Source organism: Balaenoptera borealis (assembly GCF_965194805.1).
Source record: "Balaenoptera borealis genome assembly, chromosome: 12".
Taxonomy (NCBI): Eukaryota; Metazoa; Chordata; class Mammalia; order Artiodactyla; family Balaenopteridae; genus Balaenoptera; species Balaenoptera borealis.
This window is the reverse complement of record NC_138869.1, coordinates 20,164,395-20,187,123: the sequence shown is the minus strand read 5'-3', so window position 1 is coordinate 20,187,123 and position 22,729 is coordinate 20,164,395. Positions and strand designations below refer to the sequence as shown.

Here is a 22,729-nt window from a genome sequence, read left to right as displayed (position 1 = left end):
TAGGTGCAGCTTGATTAGAATGCGAACCCATTCAGGGGTTCTCAGCAAACATGAATTTTGGGGGGACACTATTCAATCCAGTACATCTTCTTAACATTTAACACAATCTCTGCTTTTGGAGATTAGTCTCCTGTTTGTTTCTTGTTTGTCTCTTGGCTGTGTCTATGTTCACAGGTGTATCACCTGCTCCTAGTTTGAGTACCAGACACATAGTAGGCACTCAATAAACACTGATTGAATGATTACAAGAAAGCATTTTTCAAGCACCAGTTGACTCCTCAATAAAAATTGTCATACTCACTAGTTATACATGCGATTAGTTGATAATTCAGTGCCTGCATTATAACAAATAACCTTCTGCAGGCATGAGTTTTGTCTACCTGCTTTTAGAGAAAGAACAGTTCAGTTTCAATCAGAAAACACTGAAATTTAAGTGATGACTCATCAGCTTACTGATAAATATCATTAAAAAATCTGCATCTTTTGCTTGGAACTCAATGTTTCTTTACTTGCATTAAATACACATATTTATATTTCTCTATAAACAATGGAATTTAACCAATAGAAGTAAAGGCAGCTCAAAACATCACAAAGGTCTGTATTCTGGATCAGTTATCAGACATGTGATTGTTAGTTGCCCATAATCTACATATTCAGTCTACTCTGAGTATGAACTTTTTTGGAGAATGTATCTTCTTTCAACACGGAGAATGATTTCATAAATAGACAAGGGCTGTAATTTGTAAAAACAATGAGATGTATTCAGAAGCTCAATGGGGCTGGTGCTAATGAGAGGAAAAAACAAACATAAACAAAAACCTTTGCATATAAATGATGTTTCAGATATTAATTTAAATTAACTTGATGGGATTCAATATATGGTACACTAGCCTCCAACTTATAGTTTTTTTAAACAATTCTAAGCCCAAAGGGTATATTCAAGTTAGTACCATCAAGGTCACTGGGTACATACAACATAGAATTAATTGAATAAAACACATGGATTCAATCCACGGAGCCCAGAGACCTATTGCAAGAGTGTTTGTTGGTACTTGCAAGTAATGGTAGAGCTGTTTAGCTATAGAACCGGGAGTGTAGCTGTGTGACCATTAACAAGTCATATAACCTGTTTATAACTCAGTTTCCTCTTTTATAAACTGGAAATAATCATAGTACTTCCCCATAGGGTTGTTGTGAGGATTTAACAGGTTACTACCTGTAAAATGCTCAAAGCAGTGCCTAGTAATCAGAGCTCCTATGAAGCTATTGTGATCATTATATGGTAATGATGATAAATAACATTAGAAGTTATTTTCAAGAGTGCAAACATTTTTTATCTTGAGGCAGGATAGCTTTCAAATGTCCATCTGGATAAGACCTTTCTTTTGCTTATAATTATTTTTCTTTTTTTCCATAACTAATTGACTGATTTTTTTCCATTTAGTGAGCATGACTTCAGATGTTTAGTTTCAGTTTTAGCCTTTGGTAAATAATGGTTCTAACTGAGTGGCAAGAGTGAAGAATAACTGTTTCCCTTCCTGGTGTACAACTATCAAGAATTTGGGGTTTCTGAGGTTTACCATGGGGCATCAATGGACTAGCAAATGACAGGATAAAACCTGGAAGACAAATGTGAAGTTCCAAATCGGTGAATGGATGTGCCAATGTAAGATAAATACGATTCGAGGTGAGTACATTTAGGAAGTTCTAAATTTGTAGCTTCCTAACCTTTGTGAAAAGCTTGTGTAGTGGGGGTTGGCAGCCAGATTTAGATTTAGTCTGCAATGTATCTTGACCATGATGGCATGGGATAGCTTCACTCTAACGTTTGCTGGTCAACAGGGTGTCCTCAATGGTATTATTCTGAGAACCCACAACTACTGAGCAAGGGGCTTGGGAGCAAGGGAGAAAACATCGTACAGTGTATTCAGTTCTGTTCTCTCCATCTGGAGCTAGCCTACAGGTTGATTATATTTTAATACTTTTTACATAATATTAGAATGGCACACATTGTCATCGTTTTGATGGGAAGTTTCACTGATCTGGCAGCTATCGTGTTTACTCCTTGTATTTTTCCCTTTTAGTTCTATTCTTTTCAGCTACAAAGATGAAGTGTTTAATACTAAATGTGGGGGAAAAATAATCATTTTTGATCTATTTCTTCCTCCCACCCATTGCTTTTCTTTCAAAAATATTTTTGTATTTTCTTTTGCTTCTATTTTCATGACAATATATTGTATCTAAGCTCTTCCTGCTGTCTTACATTGTTTGTCCTTAAATCATCTGAGATTTGCTCCCAAGAGCAAATTTATTTATTTTATGGCATTCGCTTCCAATAGCAATTTGTTACATTTATCCATTCCATTGTTAAACAGTTCTTATTAATGAGAGATTCTTAAACTTAATGTTTTGAAGGACTTAAGGATCCTCTCACAATTCAGACTATCTTAAATGTAAAAGTTAATTTATTTGACTTATCTAATGCAAAAACCTAGGAATAGATTTCCTGTCTTTAGGCATGGCTGGAACCAGGTGCTCTAAAGACTACCTGGTTTCTTTCTTATTTTTCAAATCTGCTAAATCATTATCAGAGTCATGTGGTCATTTAAAACAGGCTTCCATTCTCTCATGTGCAAATCTGTTGAAAAAGAGATTGCTTCATTCTCACCAGTTTGAACAAAGGCATTGGGCCTAGTTACATTGGTCTAGTGGGTGATATGCCTAGCAATAGGTATCATTTGAATTGCTGGACCTCACTCAAATATCCACTACAAAAGCTTCATCTTTCAGATTGTTATGACTTTTCTCATTGAAGATGTAGGCTTTACAGCAGTTATCCAATAATTCTAGATAGGCTTTCTTTAAGTCCACAACTAGATGGAAGCTGCATCAGCAAAGGCTTGATTATACTATACTATATGCATAGTATATTATATACTATAATATACTGTACTATAATATTTGATGAATAACACGTGCACATTATAGTATTCTGCTTTTTTGTTATGGTCTTATATGTTTGCATTTAATATGTCATAAATGTGTTTATAATATTAATGATAATTGTAAGCTATTTTTTAATTGGTAAAAATGGCCGACTACTTTGTTTCATCATGATGTATTCTATGGGAGTCTGAATAGTCTTTGGATTCAGACTTTTGAGAGTCAAATTTCAGAGTCAAACAAATTTGTTTGAGAGTCAAACAAATTTCTGTTTGTTAAGCTCCCTAAATATCTGTCTGTCATCAGAAAAATGGACACAAAATTACTGGGATTAAATCACTAATTGAGATAGTGACTGAAAAGGATCAATGTGGTATGTATAATTTTCTGGCTTAGATTTTATTCCATGCTTCCAGTGACCATTCCTCTACTTCGAATATATGAATTCTTCATAGTTTCCACTTTATAACCAGTATAGATATCTAAGGTACAAATCTGAATCAGATCACAAAGTTTATAATTTTAGAAGAATGTTCGTGGTTGAGTAATGTGTACTTTTGCTGTTATTTGCGATCATCTGTCTTTGCAGTGTATTCTGTTTTGTTTTTTTATTTGATTTTGTTTTTAATTGAGGATTCTCCTTCTATGTTGAAACACGGTGGCTGGTAAAGTGATCACCAAACAGACCAGGTGCTGTTTTTTGATTCTCCAAATTCTAGAAGCTGAGATTAAACTTTTACCAGAGTGCCATAGTACTTGGTCAATAGGCCTCTTTATTTTTTACAAAAACGTCAGGGCTCTGAAATATTTCTTTCTCTAAGCACCTGTCAAAAGTCAATGAAGAAAAAGAGGATATAAAAACAGATGGTTGACTCATATTTATAATCTTAACGACTTTGATAGTTTGCTGAAAAGTATCTTGCTCTTGGTAAAGACTGACAAAAAAAGAGAACACCAAATGCTGGACATCTGGAGGCCAAATAAAAATAAAGACATATGCCCTTTGTGGGCTCTCTTGCCTTTTAAAGACACTGTTTTTTTCTTTGGAAAAGATATATAGTCCATGGGTCACTATTAAACCTGTGCTATAACTTTTATTTTCTTATATTTGTGAAAAATGAAGTGAGGTCTGATAGCTTACAGGCAACCTAAACTATCTGGTGAGACGGAATGATAAATTTTGCTGGTAGAAGGGGAGTAAAACAATATTCAACCACCCCAATGATCTGCTTTGTCCTGTATAACTCATCCTCAGTCTTCCTCTCTTTGTTATGAAATAGAGGGTTTTCAGAGAAATAATACTTTGATTCATAGGTTTATTATGTGATCATAATAGAAGTTGTCAACAGTTACAAGCAAAGATATGAAAAACAGTAAGACCTAAAACTTAAAGAATACTTCATTGCTTTAAAAACTGTTTCAGATGCACAGTATAATTGATACAGTCTGCAAAATTTTAAGGGCTGTGGGGTATACATTTTCCCATATTATAGGTAAGAATGCAAAAACTAAGAAAAGGTAAGTGTTTTACCCAAGGCCAGCCAGATAGACAATGGCTAGTTGGGAGCAGAATTTGATGATTTTATTTCTTACCCAATGTTCTATTTCACAGAACTATCTCCCCAAACATGTAAAGTGATATTCACATAAATGAATCCAAAACCTAAAAAAGAAATCCTAAGAAACTGTTTTCAAATGTGTAACAATCATTAGCCAATGTGAATATTGGCAAGCCGCAATCCCTTTTTTGTTTAAACTTTTAGAGGGGGGTTTTCACCATATCCAACTAATAGAAATCAGATTGAAGTTCCTAAGACTATTTCATTTATGTTTCCAAAAGCATGGTGAGCTTCATACAAAACAATTTTCCATCTTTTAAGTCTTGCTAATCCACTTTAAGCTAGGGAAGAGTCACACATCATCTCAGCTGCTGTGATCACATACAAACCACCTCTGCTAATCTCTTCAAACGGGATTTTCCTCTGCACAGGCATACTGCACAGCATGGAAGTTAAAGGCAGTACCTTGCAAAGTTTCACAGGTTCATTTATAATTCAGTCCTTATCTGAAAACTATAGCATGGAAGATCTCTTCCAAATAATTCCAGCCCCTTTCACTGCTGCCTTTGGTTTTCTCCCTAGCTTTTTAATAACTGATGAAGTCAAGGATGCAGTCATTACAGCAAGGATTAACTGTGATCCACATCTTTTATTTGCAAATGGAAATAGAAAACTACCCTGATATTTGACACATCAAGTTTACAGGGTGTATCCAAGGGTTTTGGTCGTTGGGTTTTCTTAGCTTAGTAAATTACTTAAAAAAAAACACAGTAATTCTCTCTTGTGTCTCTGAATGCAATTTCCATTTTAGATCAGGCATTTGAAAATCTTAAGCATGATTTAGATAGCTTCCAGTTCATAATGAATAGTATTATAAATAAATTTGAACATTTAGGCAAAAATACAAGCACAATTTTTCTTTAAAAATTCAACAGAAATCTAAAACTGAAAGAAGTTAATAAATACTAGCTTGACACACTTTAAGACAAACAAAACTACACAACTGACATATTCCAGGAAAAAAAGTGAATAAGTATAATCAGTGAATTCAAGGATATGAAAGTAAAATCTTATTTTGCTATTACATTTGTAATGATATTCTGCAACTATGTGATTTAATTCCCCAAATTGTAGCTTGGGAGATATACTTTCATAGTCCTGTGTGTTACAACTTTGGAAAAGTTTATGGTTTAGAATCACCTTTATAATTCAATGTAGCACATCCCACAGCAGTCAGTTCAATTCTGATGGTAACTCAGCAAAGCATGCTATCATTAACAGGATGGTCACACATCCTTTTGTTGTTACTTGGCAAAATTTATGGGATTCTAATTTTAATTTAATTCAGCTGAGAACTGATACTTTAAATGCTGAAAAATGAGGCAGAAGGTCATTAAACATCCTTTCTAGAGGACCTAAAATCATAACATTGCAGTCTCTTATTTGTCTAGATAAAATCATTCAGAAAAAGTCTTAGCAAGATGGATACCTTTGGAAAAATTCACACAATCTTTAAGAACCTTGAGCTGGGAAATGTATTTTTCTTGGGTTAGTTTCTTTTTTGGAACATATATTTCCTATCCAAAGAACTACAGTTGGTTAAAGAACAGTGATTTTTTTTCCCAAAATTATTGATTGCAATATTTTAAAAAGAAGTTTTTTTCTTCCTATCTCTCTATCTCTTCTCTTTCTCTCTCTATATGTATGTATCCCTCTCCCTCTCTCTCTCTCTCTCTCTCTCTCTCTCTCTCTCTCTCTCATTTAATATCCCTAAGAAAAGAAGTTAAGTGGAATCCCTATCTTGGAAAGAAAAAAAGGGGAGGATAAGTAATTATCTCATAATTTTATATTCTTAATCCATTTTCTTTGTGACCAGATTTTAGATATAAAGCTGAGGATATCAGAAATGCAGATTTTCTGAGACATTCAGTTAGTAAGTGACACAAAACACCAGGATTTGATTTCTTTAAACCTAGGGCTTCTTAGATTGTAGGAGGAAAAAAAAAACAGAATTGCAATTCAAATCTTAATCACTCCCTTGCTTGTTTCTTTGTGGTCTGATCTGAGAATGTAAGAATGGACATGGTACCTTCTGAAGCCTTTTCTAGTCCTGTGATATTTTTCATTTGCAAATGTAATACAAGTCTAAAGAAGACAAACATGCCCAGCTTTTATTTTTTAACATCTTTATTGGAGTATAATTGCTTTACAATGATGTGTTAGTTTCTGCTGTATAACAAAGTGAATCAGTTATATGCATACATCTATCCCCATATCCCCTCCCTCTTGCATCTCCCTCCCACCCTCCTTATCCCACCCCTCTAGGTGGTCACAAAGCACCTGAGCTGATCTCCCTGTGTTATGCAGTTGCTTCCCACTAGCTATCTATTTTACATTTGGTAGTGTATATATGTCAGTGTTACTCTCTCACTTTGTCCCAACATGCCCTGCTTTTAACAGGTGCTTTGTGGTGAGTGCCACAGTGATTTTACTTCACTATCAATTCTCCTTGCTGTCCACACTGACCCTCCTCTTTCCAGGAGGCAAAAAAGTAATAAAATACATAATAACTTTTCTGCTCTTTACCATCCACTCCCTTTAAATTGTTACTTATATCAGCAAATAGTTCATTGGAAAGGGAGATTACTTTGTGGAAAAAATGTAGAACAGAATGATGTAAAAAACTCAGTTATTGCTACCTTGAGCTGAAAGAATGGCTAGTACCTTTGGTCAGTTACCTTTGCATGTTTGGATATAGTAAATATCACTAGCTTTTTTGTGAGGGGAAATATCTCTTAATAGAACAGCGGTGCATTGTGAGCATTTCATATAATATGTCTTTAGAAAACTAGGTCAGGTTAGTTCAGTTACATCACCGAGGAGAAAAGCCAAGTGACCACAGAAGAGTGTCATATGTTTTGCCTCAGTTCTTAGTTCAGTAGCTGATAATTCTCTGAGGATAGGCAACTAATCTCTTGATTTGGAGTGTAGCTCTTTGGCTGCATCCCCACACATCTGCATTCCAAACTTCAAGCGCCATTAGCATGTAGAATACTAGGTAGAGTCCTGATGAAGGTTTAGTTGGCACAGTGTGCATCCGGTTATGCACAAGTGCCTAAAATTAAAATAATAATTTCTAGTTGATTTCATGCTTCCATAGCTTAATGGTCTCCAATGCTACATGTCTTTGCACAGAAAAGATGAACTGAAAGGAAATGTCAGCTTTTGAATAAACCTGTATCCAAATTTACTCCAAAATGAAATTGAAAAGAAAATTGGAAATATGACTTTATGAAGGATTTACTACTCTCTCTTTTCTGGTAATTTGATACCATGGTATTCATAATGATCAGTGAAGTACTAAGGACAATTTTGTGCTCATCTCTACACCAATCTGACATCTCCTGTTTTTCCTTTAAGTGCAGTAGAATATAATTAGCCAAGAGCTTGGGGCTTGATTAAAATGTCATATTTTATAAATTTATGGTCATCTTCTGTGCCTTCCTGAAATTGAAAGACTCAGAATTCGACTCGACCTACGTGCCCGGTAAAGGTATTCCTTCGTTAAACAAAAGGGAAATGGACTCCCTGGTGATATTCAGGAGTTTCCATCAACTTCCCTATAATGTATATGTAAATGATTTATAAAAAGTAAGCCTTACATTATTAAGTGTATTTTGATTGCTAATTTTTTAAACCAAAAGCTATCAAATTTATCTCCCCAATTATTCAAAAGTAATGTTAATAGAACTAATAATAAAATTAGAGCCTGCTTTCTGATTGCTCTGAGCCTCCAAATATGAAAGCTAGAGATGGTATGATAGATGGAGTCTTTAGGCTCAATTTTTCATCCCTTCCCAAATCCTTGCTCTTTGCCATGAAACCGTGCAATTCTTCCGAAAACACGTGGAGTGTGCTTTCCACTTCTTGGCCTTTGTATATTGCATGAGACTTGCTTTAGCCAGTGGAATGTGGAAAAGTGACCATGGCCAGTTCTGAATCTAGGCCTTAAGAAGACTTGTCTATTTGCACTGGCTCTTCTGCAATCAAATGAAAAGATCTTTCACTGGGGAATGGTTGCTCCTTCACAGGGAGCAGACCTAAGTGAGGAGTCAAACTCAGCCGGACCTACAGCTTGTTGTGGGGTCACTCAGGCCGTCTCTCTCTAGCTGAGTTGGCCACCAACCAGCTGACCCAGAAACATGTGATAAATAATTGCTTATTGTCACCAACAAGATTCCATGGTTCTGGTTAAGCAACAACAGTTGATTGGTACAGAAATGGAGTAAAAGGATATTTGGAACTAACTAAATAGTGCTGCTCATGGAATTCTGGTATCTAGCAGAAACAAGTAAATTACTCATTTTCGGGGTAGATGTTTTAAAAATTTAGCACACGTTTTAAAAAGGGTGCTGGGAGCAGAAAGTCTCTGCATCGAATTTTATATCTATATCTATATAATATATATCTACATAATTTATTGTTTGCTATTACTAATTAGTATGTATTATATATAAATATATATGTTTACCTATTATATATATGTGTGTATATATATATTTAGAAGTAAGCACTCTTGAGATATTAGATATTTGCTTGATTGAACAATAGGACAGCTTATTAAAGTGAACTCAGACTAACTTCAGGATTTTCTTCACCTGTAACATACTATACCAGTCAAGGTTCTCATTTGAAGAAACAGAATCCATACATTCTTACTAGATTAAGCACCGAGGAATTCCTTAAGGGGCTTCAATAGCTGATAGAATGTTTGGGAAGACTGAAGAAACAAACTCTGTTCTGAGCTTCTAGGAATGATTCTCAAAACTCATTATAGTACTGGGTCACCAAAGTAGCTGTTGCCTGAGCCCTGACCAGGAAGGTGCTGCCCTCACTGCCAGCTCCAAAACCACTCACCCCAAGTGGTGAGTCACGCAAATAACACAGTTGCCTTTTTCTCCACCTAACTGTTGTAATCAGAGTGATTCGTGGAGCACAGAGATAGATGGAAGTCAGTATTTGTAGAATGACTACAGTGCCTACAATGTACCAGCCACTGGCTTAGGTCCTGTCCTCATGGACTTTACATTCTGGAATGGAATTAAATAAAATATAAAATATATAGTGTAATGGATGATGACAACTCCCCCGGCTGAGTGAGGGTACACAATTTAAACTCTTTGGTTAAAAAAACCCCCAAAAACTCACTTTAAAAGTAACAGCTGAGCAGAGTTTCAAAAGAGGGGAAGAAGTGAGTCATGCAGACATCTGGAGGAAGAGCATTCCAGGAAGAGGGAACAGCAAGTTCAAAAGCCCTGGGAGTAGGGGTGGGGGGGGCATATCTGAGCATTTAAGGAATGTCAAGGAGACTGGTGTGAAATGAAAAAGGAAGAAAGTAGAACACAAGGGCCAGAGAGAAGTGACAGAGGAGCAGACTGTGTGGGTTCTTTGCAGGGCATGGTAATGCCTTTGTGTTTTACCATAAGTGGGTTGGGAAGTTATCAGAGGGTTTGACCGGATGAGTGATTTGAACTGCCATTTTTCCCCCGCTTAGAAAAAATGGTAAAATCCAAATAATATAAAATAACCGTCTTAAAGTCCACAATTCAGTGGCATTTACTACATTCACAATGCTATAAAACTGCCGCCTCTATCTAGTTCCAAAATATTTTGTAACCCCAAAAGAAAACCCTTTCCCTATTCAGCAGTCATCCCCCATCCTTCCATGGAATGGAAAACACCAGTCTGCTTTCTGTCTCTATGGATTTACCTGTTCTAGAAATTTTATATCAGTAGAATCACACAATATATGACTTTTCGTGTATGGCTTCTTTCACTTAGCATAATGTTTTCAAGGTTCATCCACTTTGTAGTGTATATCAGTGCTTCATTTCTTTTATGGCTGAATAATATTCCACGATATGTGTAGTCTGCATCTTGTTTATCCAGTCATCAGTTGATCCATTCATCAGTTGTTTCCACCTTCATGTACAAGTATTTGTTTGAGTACCTTTTTTTCAGTTCTTTTGAGTATACACGTAGGAGTAGAATTGTTGGGTCACATGGTAACTCCATATTTAAATTTTTGAAGAACCACCACCCTTCATCTGCATCATTTTACATCCCCACCATTACTGTATCGGGGTTCTAATTTCTCCCATCCTCACCAACACTTGTTATTGTCTATCTTTTTATTATAGCCATCCTAGTGGGTGTGAAGTGGTATCATTTTGCTGCCGTTTTTCCAAAATAAAACCACTCTGGTTGTTATGTTGAGAACAGGCTGTATGAAGGCAAGGGTGAAAGCATAATAATTGGAAGAGTATATATACTTTTCAATAAAACCTACTCTGGTAGAATGGAAAACAAATTTGCATTGTCTGTTAAAAAGATCTCTGAATATATAGAATGAAAAATCATGACCGTATAGATTTCCATAAAGGGAAAATTATGTGTAGTGTTAAAAGAAAGAAAAGTAAATGTAGGAGATATGGGGATGTATGTATATGTATAGCTGATTCACTTTGTTATAAAGCAGAAACTAACACAACATTGTAAAGCAATTATACTCCAATAAAGATGTTTTAAAAAAAAAAAAGAAAGAAAAGTAAATGTAATAACATCCTTACAAAATGACCCCAGAATGTTGTACCCTGCATGTTTGAAAGAGGTCACACAGTTCTAGAAGACAAAGCCTGTGACTGCGAGAGAGAATTTAGGCCTCTGTATTAGTCGTTTTCTCTTCAGTTGTAAGAAACAGAAAAGCCAAACAAAAACTGGATTAACTAATAATGGAATTAATTGTCTCATGCAACTGTTATCCTATGAGAGTAGGAGTGGTGTTACACTCAATTCAGGAAGAGGCTCAAGAGATGTCCCCACAGGAACCAGTTTCTTCATCTATCTTGTCTGCATCTAGTTCTTCTTGTGTTTACATATGATGTTAGCACTTGCAAAACTTATCTTTAACTCAGATTTAAATCCTTCAGGAAAGATGTGAGTTCCTTTCCCAGGTGTCCTAGCACATGTGCTATGGCACCTTGTTGATTCCAGTCTATCATGAGCCATCACAGGCTGCTCCTGTACCACATGCTCTCCCCATGGAGGCCCCACACCTGCTGTACAGATGGTAAGTGGAGGAGGGGTGGATTGCCAAGTGACTGTGAGCAGAAGGCAAAATGGATGCTAAGTTACCAAAATACAGCAAAGGCAGATAGATCTGGATATATTTCCTGACTCTACTAGTTATTTGTTCTCTAAGTTTGCACGTGTTAATATTTCTGAACCTCAGTGTCCATTTTTAATAATTGGAGATGGAATTCTCTGTCCATATGTTTACTGGGAAGTTGAAATGAGATAAAGTATGTAAAATCCTTTATATATCTTAGGAACTGGACAAATGTTATCTGCTTTTATAACAATGATTATAATAACCACAGTTAAATTGAATAGCACTTAATGTTTTACATTTCATCACTTATCCTTGTGCTGTGCCCATAATCTACACTGAGCAGGTACTGTTGAAGTGGAAATTGTTTGTCTTTGCTTCTTTTTATTTTTTCCACTTTTATTGAGAAATAATTGATATACATCACTATAAGATTAAGGTGTATGGCATGATGGCTTGATTTACATATATTGGTAAATGATTACCACAACAGGTTCAGTTAACATCCATCTTCTTATATAGATACAAAAAACATTCTGCTTGTGATGAGAAATCTTAGGATCTACTCTCTTAACAACTTTCCTAAATATCATACAGTAGTGTTAATTATAGTCATCATGTTGTACCTTATATCCCTAGTACTTATTTATCTGAAAACTGGAAGTTTGTACCTTTTGACCATCTTCCTCCAATTTCCCCTAACCCCATGCTGCATTTCTGATAATCAAAAATGTGATCTCTTTTTCTGAGTTTGGTGGGGGGTTTTTTGTTTTTAAGTATTTTAGATTCCACATATAAGTGAGATCATGCAGTATTTGCCTTTCTCTTTCTGACTTATTTAACTTATCATAATGCCTTTAAGGGCCATCCATCCATGTTGTTGAAAGTGGTATGGGTTCCTCATTTTTTATGGCTGAATTATATATATATATGTATATACACACACACACATACTTACACACACACCACAAGGTCTTTATCCAGTCATTCATTGATGGACAAAACTTAGTTTATTTCCATGCCTTGGCTATTGTAAATAATGCTGCTATAGACATGGGGGTGCAGATACCTTTTCAAGTTAGTATTTTTGTTTCCTTTGGATATATATTCCTGGAAGTGGAATTACTTTATGGTAGTTCTAGTTTGAATTTTTTGAGGAACCTGCATACTGTTTTCCATAGTGGCTGTACCAATTTATAATCTCCCATCTTTGCCTATTTTAACTAACACTGACAATGAATTTATTATATATATTCACTGAATGGAGTTCAAAATCCTCTCTCTACAAGTACCTTACAATAATTTCTTCTATTGTACTTGTTATTCTTATTCAAAAGACATGATCAGTTTATCAAATACAGATTTCATCCCATTCTTAAGTTTATTCCTTGACTTCAATGTTTATTTCTAGGCCACTAAAATAATTTTCATTTGTATCACTGTTTCATGGAGACCTTTTTCAGAGGGTATATCTTAGATTGGATTCCCTCAGAGCAGAATGTAAGACAAGGATTTGAATGCAACTGAACTCCTGGGAGATGATTTTAGGAAATGCTGAAAGAGTGGAGAAGTATGAAAGGGAAGGAAAGGCAGCCAATAAATGTTGCATTTCAATTCATCTACCACATGAGTAAAGGGAACTTGATGCTTCTGTGGAAATTCTGAGACAGGATGAAACACACAGCTCTGAGTTATCCCACCCAATGGGCAAGGATTTATCCACCAACACTCATGCGTATGTATACCAGATCTCATGAGTCACTGGTTGAGGATGCTCCCAGTGGGGGTCAATTTTCGGCCTATGGTGTATGTAGCAAAATGCACTCCAATGGAAAGAAAATATTCTCAGGGAAAGAAGAGTGGGAACTTACAGTCAGAAGAAAACAGGTTCTTCAAGGTGATAAGGGTCAAAATATGAGTAGGGCACAGATAGCAACTGCTGTTGATATATCTTAGAAAATAAAGTTAGAGAATTTAGTCATTTGTGGGACTTAGAAGGGAAACCTCTTGCAGTGGCTTACTAAGCACAGTGTGACCAGTGATGGGCTACAGGAGAGAGTGCTGAGCCTGTCACACTGAGATGTGGACCAAGACAAGGACAGAACAGTGATCAATTGCCACAGTGCAGGTAACTTCACACGGGACACTCAGAATCTCATTTACTCATTTTTTTCCAACAAACTGAACCAACATATTCAGAAGTTACTGTGTGTCGGGATTTTTCTGGATTTGGGCTATCCAATGCCAGTATCAACAGCCATGTGTGGCTGTTGATCACTTGAAATGTGGCCAGGGCCATATGTAGAAATTATAGTATTTTACAGATACATTATATTTTTACATGTAATAAATATATTTTACATTTATTTCACCTGTTGCCTTCTATTGTTTTAATGAAGCTTCCAGAAAACTTTAAATTATATATGTGGCTCTCATATTTCTCTTGGAGACTACTCTTCTACACATCTGCAAAGACTCTGTCCTCTTAGACTTTCAATTCTAGTGGAAGAAATGAGATAATCAACAATAAACCTAAGTGAATTATATGGTGTGGTAGAAGTTGGTGAGTAGTATGAGGCAAAATAAGAACTAAAGCAGCATAAGAGGAATCAGGTGTAGTGTAGTAGGCTGTTTTTGTCAATGTGAGTGTGAGGGCAGGTAGCTTTAAGAAATTTGAACATTTGAACAAAGAATCATGCAGGGAGAGGAAGAGTTGCACAGGAAGTACCAAAGACCTTAATGTGGAAGCTTGCCTGACTTGTTTGAAGAACAGCAAAGAGACCGAGGTGTGTGGAGCAGAGTGAGATTAAAGAGAGCAGTAAGGACTGAGGTCAGTGATGCCAGGGGTGTAGGAGGTGGGACAGACTGTGCGTGTTTGAAGACCTAGACATTGATTCTGAATGAAATGGGGATCCAGTGGATGGTTTTTAGAGGAGGAATGGCCCAACTTACTTTCATTTTAAATGGATTGCTCTGGCTAGTATGCTGCAGCCAGTTTACAGAAGAGTCAAGTGTGGAAGCAGGAGACTCATGTGTAGGCTCTGAAGTAATCCAGTTGGGAGATGAAGATGGCTCAGTTCAAGGGGGTAGCAGGATAGACTCTGAGAAAGGGTCAGATCTCCCAACCATTCAGCTCACCAGAAAAATACTTTCAAACCTTCAAGCTTAGGACAAACTAGAGAGATCCTGAAGTTCTAGGGGGTATCCCTGCCAAAATAATGTGGAATTTATTTCTTGGTCTGCTTGTGTACAGATTTGAGCTCTGTTCCTTTTATCCCAACACAAGCTTTGAGTTATTTATATGTTACTTAAATAGGTTCAAGTGTTTCTCTGGGAAACAATTATCGTTAGGAGTCAGGAGCTTTGCATATTTGATTATCAGACATGCATTTCCTGTTTGGTGTCTTTCTATTTTCTATGAAACCTCAGATGGATGGTAATAATGTTTGTTCAGCAGCAGCTGGTCCCAGATTGTTTTTCTGTCTTGAACATATTTTATTTATTCATCTTCATTTTTTTAACCTCTTTTGGTAGCCTTTCCTTTTCTCTAGGCATTACATGTGAAATAAAAATGTGTAGCACTTAATGCGTTCACTTTCACGTTTCTCTCGCTGAATTAAGTACAACTGTATTTATATAAAAGGCCTTATGATACCTGCTGTGCATCATTGTGGATTTAAATAAGAACCTGAAAAACGAAGAAAAGGTCTTTCAACGTTGCATAATGTTAGGACAAATTTTCCAGTTTTTAAACTGTCTTTGTGGGGAGGTCTTTAATGTTGACTTAAGAGAATCAGTTGCTTTCAAAAGAATTAATCTAGTATTAGATTTGAAAGAATTTAGGGAAAGAATGAAAGAAGACCCCGTATCCATAAAGCCTACTATAGCATCAATACTCTTACCTTGTACTAAGTGAAATGAATTTTTTTAACTGGAGCATAGTGCTCTGTTTATGCTTATTTCAACCAGACTGCAAGCTTTATCTTATAATCACATTATCCAGGTCAGTTTTAGATAGCATTTAGGAGCCAAAAACCCTGGAAGTCATTTATTCTAATGCCTGTGTGATTTATGGATTATTTTTTCCTAACTACACTTATCTAATCTTAGTGTGAATGACTCAATTGTTCAAATCCATTAGGAAATACCACCAAATAAACCAATAAATTAAGACAACTTGCTCCAGACTTCTGATAGCATGCCTTTTGAAGACAGGATTGAATAGGAGGTAAGGCTATGGTCTTTGGTAGCAAATATCTAAATTCTGACCCCAACTCTCTAACGTATCAACTTTGGAACCTTGATGAAGATATTCAGTATTTCTTTTTTTTTTTTTTTTAATAAATTTATTTTATTTATTTATTTATTTTGGCTGCGTTGGGTCTTTGTTGCTGTGCGCTCAGGCTTTCTCTAGTTGCGGCGAGCGGGGGCTACTCTTCGCATTGCACAGGCTTCTCATTGTGGTGGCTTCTCTAGTTGAGGAGCACAGGCTCTAGATGTGTGGGCTTCAGTAGTTGTGGCTCGCGGGCTTCGTTGCTCCACGGCATGTGGGATCTTCCCGGACCAGGGCTCGAACCCATGTCCCCTGCATTGGCAGGCGGATTCTTAACCACTGTGCCACCAGGGAAGTCCCGATATTCAGTATTTCTAAGCCTCCGTTTTCTCAATTATGGAGGTAGAAAGCCTTCCCTTGAGTGTTGCCATGAGCATAAAGGGAAATAGTGTTTGTGCATTAGCTTCCAATTGTTGCATAATAAATTACCACAAACTTGGTATCTTAACACAACACGCATTTTGTTACCCCACAGTTCTGTAGGTCAGAAGATCAGGCAGGCTCAGTAGGGTGATCTGCTTAGGGTTTCATGAGGCTGAAATTAAGGTGTCATGTCTTGGCTGGCCTGTGCTCTCATCTGGAGGGTCTGGGGAGAATCTGTTTCCAGGCTTATTCAAGTTGTTACAGGAATTTGGATCCATGTAGTTGTAGGACTAGGGTCCTCATTTCCTTACTGGCTGTGAGCCGGGAAACATTCTCAGCTTCTAAAGGACACCTTCATTCCCTGGCTTGTGCCCCATTCATCTTGAAAGCCAGAAACAGCACACAGAACCCTTCTTGTGTTCAACATGTGTGTGACTTCCCTTCTAGTTCTACCTGTTAGAGCTCATGTGATGACACTGAGTTCACCTGGGCATCCAGGCTACCATGGCTATTTTAAGGTCAACTCACCAGTAGCCTTCATCACATCTGCCAACTATATTACGCATGTAACATATTCATGAAGGTAACACCAGAGGGCAAAGTCATGGGAGCTAAAATTCTGTCTGTCACAGTTTGCAAAGTACTTAGCATACCCTGCTTGAAACAGAATGATTGCTGGCTGTTGGCGTTTACAGCAGCAGTGAGAACAGCACATCCACCATGTGTGGGTTTATATATTCTAAATGAACATGCTACCCTGAAGTAAATTCCAAGGCACATTAGTTACTATGTTTGTATTCAAGGTGCCTTGTTATAATGTTGGATGATACCAGAGAATTTCAATGGCAGCTTTATTCACCTGAAACTGAGGAACTAAAATCAGAGAGGAGCTATTAACGCTTACACCTTTTCTGAAGTTTATAGGAGCTGGGAACTGAGCGGATTGATGATTAGACAGAATCCCGCTCACAGGGAAGGGAACCCGCGTTCCTGAAGGGAGCCCTTAGGTTAGAAATCACTAGATAAAACATGACAGGAGACCCTGGGATGGTGACAGCAATTTTAGCTATATACAGCAAAGAAAGATAAGGGATTTCTGCAAGAGCATAATGTCTCCCTCAAGAGAAAAGGACATTCCAAGGAGACTAGTCGAAGAGCAGTGAAAAGGAAGCTTACTGAGTGGAAGTGTCTTACCAGAGTGAAAAGACATAAGGCAAACAGCAGTGTGTACATGAAATATGGATAGATTAATTGGCTGTTTTTGATGTTTGCAATATTGAAACCACAACAGCACTTGGAAGAAAATTAAACAAACACACAAAAAAGTGAAGCTCGTAATATGGGAGCTACTGTTGATGCCCTGCCCTTATTTCTTCATCACTCCTCATTCACCTAAACCAAGATTTCTCAGCCTTGGTGCTGTTGACATTTTAAGCAATTTAAGTCTTTATTATGGAGCTGTCCTCTTCTATGTAGGGTGTTTCACAGAATTCCTAGCCTTACCCACCAGCCAGTAGTACTCTCCTTCTCCAAGTTATGACAACCAATAATGTCTGCAGACGTTGACAAATGACCCCTGGGGAACAAAACTGTTCCTGGTTGAGAACTCCTGCCCAGACCAGTGGCTCACACACTTGAGCGGCATCAGAGTCACTTGGAGGGCTTGGTAAAACACAGATTGCTGGGTCTCAGCTCCAGCGTTCCTGTTCAGCGTCTTGGGTGCTGCTTGAGAATTGGCATTCCTAATAAGTTCTCAGGTGATGCTGATGCTCACGGCCCAGAACCACACTTTGAGAATCAATGCTGTAGAAACCAAAAGCTTCCTGCTATAAACACCTGTCACTCTCCCTGGGGGCTTTCTCTGGCCACAGGGAATGCCCAGACCCTCCATAAGGCAGGCATTAAGTGCCAGAGAATCAATGACCTCAGGAGTAGCTGCAAGCAACTAGGGAGGGAAGTTGGTGAACAAATACCTCAGGCCCCTCACTTTTAGGGGGACAAAACTAAGGCATGTTCTTCACAGTCTCCCAGGGGTCCTGGTAGGATTAAGCCCCAGTGGCATATGGCAGTAATCTGTTCATTAACTAACCTCTACTGGCTTCTTCCCTTCACTGGCTCACTTTCCTCCTCCTCTTCTGGTACTTTCTGGGACTACCTCCCAAATAAACTACATGACATCAAATACTTGCATTAGGGTTGTCTTCTAGAAGAACCTGAATTAAGGCAATATTATAACTATAATTTCTAGGCTTTATTTTTTAATGGCCATTACTTTTTCCCCTTTTAGCTAAGGGGTTCTCAACTGGGGGCAGATTTGCCCTTCTCTGCCAGAGGATGTCGGCAATATCTGGAGACACTGTTGGTTGTCACAAATGTGGATGGGAAATGCCACTGGCATCTAGTGGGTAGATGCCAGGGATGCTGCTGAACATCCTACGATGCACAGGACAGTCCCAAATATTAGCAGGGCCAAGGCTGAAAAACGAACTCTACTCTAAAGGATCTAAGGACGATGCATTCCCAGCACTATGCACTTATCATTTCTGGAATTACAGGCTTGAGGTTCAAGTTCAGGGACTGATAAGATTCTGAAATTGTAGCCATTCATCTGCCTCAGAAGTAGTAATCACATTTATTCTGTGGCATTTTTTCTTACCCTGTGAATTGGACTATTCCTAGATAAACTTCCAAAAGATCTCTGAACTCCTTAAAATATGTTTCCAAAAGTAAATGTTCAGTTTTCAATGGATAAAATTTTATGAAGGATGAAAATAAAGCAGTTAATGTGTTAATAGTTACTTTTGAAAGTCTTACCTTTCCTGTCTTTCTCTCATTTTCCTTTAAGGAAAAGTAACCAGCTGCTTCTTATGTGTGTTTAAAGTACATTCCAGGTCAATGTATTATGCAACTGTATATGTGCAGCAGAGTGTCCTATAAGATCTCCTATAAGGACAGTGATCACCAGGTTGTTTCTACAGAAATATCAAACTAAGTTCTGGCAGAAGAGTGCATCACCATTGCACAGCTGGAAGCTGGTATATTTGGATAACTGTCTGCAAGTTTTCTCATCTGTTCATATTGTTACCATTCAAAGATGTTTCTGGATATCTGACACATAGGGCTTTTTTTTGTTGTTGTTAGTGTAATCTTTTGAAATATTGAATGCTAATGAAAATGTTCAAACCAATCAATGCAAAAAATTTAACCCTGATAAAAGTGTAATAAAAGATAACTGAAGAAAGAAAAGAATTATTGCATAAATTCAAGTGCTTCTTTTTTAAATACAAAAGTTTGAGATAAGTAAGTTAACTTGTGAGTTACTGATTTTAAAAAAGAGAAAAAATAGCAGGACCAATATTATTATTTTCAACTGTTATCAGTGTCTTAGTAATCTAGACGACTTTAGATTTAACTGAGTTTTAATCCTATTTATCAGAAATCTGACATCAGTAATTCAAGGTTTAAAATTCAGTTTAGGGCTTCCCTGGTGGCGCAGTGGTTGAGAATCTGCCTGCCAATGCAGGGGACACGGGTTCGAGCTCTGGTCTGGGAGGATCCCACATGCCACGGAGCAACTGGGCCCGTGAGCCACAACTACTGAGCCTGCGCGTCTGGAGCTTGTGCTCCCCAACAAGAGAGGCCGTGACAGTGAGAGGCCCGCGCACCGCGATGAAGAGTGGCCCCCGCTCGCCACAACTAGAGAAAGTCCTTGCACAGAAATGAAGACCCAACACAGCCAAAAATAAAAAATTAAATAAAAATAAATTAAAAAAAAAATTCAGTTTAGTATTTCTTTTCTAACATCACACAGCCTTTCACACAACTGTTAAATAATCAGCTACAATTCCATTTGCAATAACTATTAGAAAAAAAACCTTCTTAATAACATTTGGTTGCGGATTGAAAGAGAAGATCATTCTATGTCACAGTACTTGATTCAGTCAACTTTTTGTTATAAAAATGTAGTCATAAGACAGCCACTATATTTAAAACCATAGATTATTTGTGCTCCCCAATATGGAAGATAGTGTTTTACATTATAGCTTTTCTAAAGACTATACAGTAAAGTAATATGAGTGCATGAGCAAGAGAGGAGTGGGGGAGGGGGGAAGAGAGAGAAATGATGGATGAGAGATGTGGTTTGAAGTGTCTGACTAGGCACAAAGATTTTAGGAAGTACATTTCTGCAAAATACCTTAAAAATACAAGTTTTACTCTGTGGAAGACGTTACTTTTTTCCTGCATATATATGAATCAAAATGAAGTGATTATGTATCCAATATCACTCAGGAATTATGAATAAGTAATATCAAATCAGGTCTTATTTAATAATCAAAGAGAATAAATGAAAACATTTTTTAAAACCTATATAATTTAGATGAATAGCTATTCCATATACACATTTTATTGTGATTTATTTTTCATTAATTAGAATAAAAAGATTTAATATCAAAAAATGAATTTCTGAAACTTTGACATAGAAGTGGAATAAAAAATTAGCATTCTCTATGACAGAAAACAAACAAAAACTTAAATATTCCAACTTGGACATGCCATTTCACTTTCTGTTTTTGTTTTATCCCGAAGAAGAAGGATACATGTCCCAGGCTCTTTGGGCATGCTTTTCTCCAAGTCCACCCAAAATCAGAAAGATGATGACCATGTTTATAGCTTTAGACAACAGTAATGCAAGGCAATTGCTCTGGGAGGGACCATATCTAACTTGAGGATGTACAGTTGATGAATGGAACACAGCATGGAAATTTTGAAACACACAATAACCATTAAAAAAAAATCCGAGTAAAAATGTATTTGGTATGATTCTTATGTCACTACATGAAGTCAGCTCATAGATTGGGGGCATAAATTAATACAATTTATCACCTCGTGAAGGCTGCTTTGGAAATCCACATAGCTCTGTCTATCTAGAATAGACTAATCTAAACAAATGTAAATATTTGCCCCCTTTGAAAAACCACAATCTTCAAGTGAAGGGTGGGAATTCTAGTCTTTGGCAGGGAAAATCTGTTAGATCATGGGTGAGCTTTGTCTCAAAATAATTATGCCTACAGCAAGTCAACCAACCATTCAGAGAAAGAATATTACCACCTGGAAAATTATATGCTAAAATTTAACATAAGGTTACCTTGTTAAACAAGCATGATCAGATTCTCTACTACTCGGGGCTTATGTCAGCCCTTGGTAAAACATATGCCGGGAGGTATGCCACTTCAGCAGTCATGCACTGAGTAATATCTGCTGCCTACGAAAGTAATTACACATTTGTAAGCATTCAATATCTATTGGAAAACAGGGAGACACTGACTATATTTAAAGAAATGGTTTGAACACTGTGAAAAAGGAGGCAAGGTGTTGCTATTGTTTTGAGTATTACTATTCATTAGAAGCTGCCCTTAGTGGATCAGGCTTGTATATGAGGCAAAGGTCCAGCTAAACACTGCTTGACTGACCTTGTGACGACACATTCAATAAAGTGAAAATCCAGTATGGAGATGTGAACACAATGCTTGTCCACTCCTACCTAATCTGCAAATTAGATGTGGTTATGGTTGACTTCCTCGGGTGTAGAACTATATTTAATGTGGCAGAAGCCATTGTTGAAATGTGTCCAGATTAGTTGCTAAGAATTATTTCAAATTTCTTCCTTTGAGGGTTCAGTGAGAGAAAAGATGACAGATAAATAAGAGACTGGGTGGGGCTGGGGCAGGGCAGAAATTGAGGTGCTACAAAGTCAATGGAGATGAATGGAAAAACTGCAATATGTTCTGAGTTAGTCATTTTCTTCAGTCATTATAGGAGTCAATTAGGTCAGCCTCTTCAATCTCTAACAGTGTTGTTTCTATTTAAAGGGAATCCAGATGCATCCGAGTGAATGGGACTATCTAACAAGTTGGCTAAAATGGGATCTAATAGAACTATTTTTATACTGTAGGGGAGAAAAAGTAATTTTCCCTCTACCATTGTGAGATCCCTGTAACAAAAAGAGAAATTAACAAAAAACAAAAACAAAAACAGACAAAAATGTCATTAACCCCTGCAGCACACATCCCACAGGAGAAACCGAAACCGAGATTAACTCAAAATGGTGCTTAAAATTGCAGTTTATATAGCATCTTCAACAAAGAACAATAAATTTGTAAAGAAATGACAAGACAAAGGAAAGCAGTTTTAGGCTTCAAAGGGTAGCAACCTTTGGGCAAAAATATGGGAGGAAACTAATGGAGTAATGTTTGTCTGCAGATTCCTCCGGTGCTATCTCTGGGCTAGTAAGAATGTCTTCTTTTCTCCTGGTACAGGGAGGGTGCCTTTCCCAAATAATATATGGGAATATTATTTCCTGAT

At 37.1% G+C, this 22,729-nt stretch overlaps 1 long non-coding RNA gene across 1 annotated transcript in view; it reads left to right on the top strand.

Annotated features, from left to right (window-relative positions):
- LOC309607165 overlaps nucleotides 1-22,399 on the top strand; it is a 194,342-nt gene extending 171,943 nt beyond the window's left edge. The window contains exon 2 of the long non-coding RNA XR_014232294.1: nucleotides 20,004-22,399. This is a non-coding gene — a long non-coding RNA (uncharacterized lncRNA). The remainder of the gene's footprint in view (nucleotides 1-20,003) is intronic.
- The last annotated feature ends 330 nt before the right edge of the window (nucleotides 22,400-22,729 follow it).